This window comes from Oncorhynchus keta, unplaced genomic scaffold (genome assembly GCF_023373465.1).
Source record: "Oncorhynchus keta strain PuntledgeMale-10-30-2019 unplaced genomic scaffold, Oket_V2 Un_contig_28253_pilon_pilon, whole genome shotgun sequence".
Taxonomy (NCBI): Eukaryota; Metazoa; Chordata; class Actinopteri; order Salmoniformes; family Salmonidae; genus Oncorhynchus; species Oncorhynchus keta.
Genome location: NW_026285942.1, coordinates 1 through 1,907, shown reverse-complemented (window position 1 = coordinate 1,907; position 1,907 = coordinate 1). Strand labels below are relative to the sequence as shown.

Below are 1,907 nucleotides of genomic sequence, written 5' to 3'. Positions count from 1 at the left end.
CTGAATCAGGTGTTTGTGTGGCTGAATCAGGTGTTTGTGTAGGGCTGAATCAGATGTGTTTGTATAGGGCTGAATCAGGTGTGTTTGTGTAGGGCTGAATCAGGTGTTTTTGTATAGGACTGAATCAGGTGTGTTGTGTAGGACTGAATCAGGTGTGTTTGTGTAGAGGCTGAATCAGGTGTTTGTAGTAGGACTGAATCAGGATGTTTGTGTAGGGCTGAATCAGGTGTGTTTGTGTAGGGCTGAATCAGGTGTGTTTGTGTAGGGCTGAATCAGGTGTGTTGTGTAGGACTGAATCAGGTGTGTTTGTGTAGGGCTGAATCAGTGTGTATAGGACTGAATCAGGTGTTTGTGTAGGACTGAATCAGGTGTGTTTGTGTAGGACTGAATCAGGTGTGTTTGTGTAGGACTGAATCAGGTGTGTTTGTGTAGGGCTGAATCAGGTGTGTTTGTGTAGGGCTGAATCAGGTGTATAGGACTGAATCAGGTGTGTTTGTGTAGGGCTGAATCAGGTGTGTTTGTGTAGGGCTGAATCAGGTGTTTGTGTAGGGCTGAATCAGGTGTGTTTGTGTAGGACTGAATCAGGTGTTTGTGTAGGGCTGAATCAGGTGTTTGTGTAGGGCTGAATCAGGTGTGTTTGTGTAGGACTGAATCAGGTGTGTTTGTGTAGGGCTGAATCAGGTGTTTGTGTAGGGCTGAATCAGTGTGTTTGTGTAGGGCTGAATCAGGTGTTTGTGTAGGACTGAATCAGGTGTGTTTGTGTAGGACTGAATCAGGTGTGTTTGTGTAGGGCTGAATCAGGTGTGTTTGTGTAGGGCTGAATCAGGTGTGTTTGTGTAGGACTGAATCAGGTGTTTGTGTAGGACTGAATCAGGTGTGTTTGTGTAGGACTGAATCAGGTGTGTTGTGTAGGACTGAATCAGGTGTGTTTGTGTAGGACTGAATCAGGTGTGTTTGTGTAGGGCTGAATCAGGTGTGTTTGTGTAGGGCTGAATCAGGTGTTTGTGTAGAACTGAATCAGGTGTGTTTGTGTAGGACTGAATCAGGTGTGTTTGTGTAGGGCTGAATCAGGTGTGTTTGTGTAGGGCTGAATCAGGTGTTTGTGTAGGACTGAATCAGGTGTGTTTGTGTAGGACTGAATCAGGTGTGTTTGTGTAGAGCTGAATCAGGTGTGTTTGTGTAGGGCTGAATCAGGTGTGTTTGTGTAGGGCTGAATCAGGTGTGTTTGTATAGGACTGAATCAGGTGTGTTTGTGTAGGGCTGAATCAGGTGTGTTTGTGTAGGACTGAATCAGGTGTGTTGTGTAGGGCTGAATCAGGTGTGTTTGTGTAGAGGCTGAATCAGGTGTGTTTGTGTAGGGCTGAATCAGGTGTTTGTGTAGGGCTGAATCAGGTGTGTTTGTGTAGGACTGAATCAGGTGTGTTTGTGTAGGACTGAATCAGGTGTGTTTGTGTAGGGCTGAATCAGGTGTGTTTGTGTAGGACTGAATCAGGTGTGTTTGTGTAGGACTGAATCAGGTGTGTTTGTGTAGGGCTGAATCAGGTGTGTTTGTGTAGGGCTGAATCAGGTGTGTTTGTGTAGGGCTGAATCAGGTGTGTTTGTATAGGGCTGAATCAGGTGTGTTTGTGTAGGACTGAATCAGGTGTGTTTGTGTAGGACTGAATCAGGTGTGTTTGTGTAGGGCTGAATCAGGTGTGTTTGTGTAGGGCTGAATCAGGTGTGTTGTGTAGGGCTGAATCAGGTGGTTTTGTGTAGAGGCTGAATCAGGTGTTCGTGTAGGACTGAATCTAGGTGACTGTTTAGTGTAGGAGCTGAATCACAGGTGTGTTTGTGTAGGACTGAATCAGGTGTGTTTGTGTAGGGACTGAATCAGGTGTGTTTTGTGTAGGACTGAATCAGGGTGTTTT

At 45.6% G+C, this 1,907-nt stretch overlaps 1 long non-coding RNA gene across 12 annotated transcripts; it reads left to right on the top strand.

Annotated features, from left to right (window-relative positions):
* Positions 1 to 330: 330 nt before the first annotated feature.
* On the top strand, positions 331 to 1,715 carry LOC127923083 (uncharacterized). Of its 12 annotated transcripts, XR_008113223.1 has the most exons (6): positions 354 to 393; positions 444 to 487; positions 561 to 608; positions 802 to 874; positions 949 to 1,146; positions 1,370 to 1,715. It is a non-coding gene; the product is annotated as an uncharacterized LOC127923083 (long non-coding RNA). The 12 variants fall into 12 exon arrangements; XR_008113225.1 differs by lacking the exon at positions 561 to 608 and adding an exon at positions 729 to 801 and having other exon boundaries at positions 331 to 537; positions 852 to 899; positions 1,047 to 1,146; XR_008113220.1 differs by lacking the exon at positions 561 to 608 and having other exon boundaries at positions 331 to 445; positions 729 to 874.
* The last annotated feature ends 192 nt before the right edge of the window (positions 1,716 to 1,907 follow it).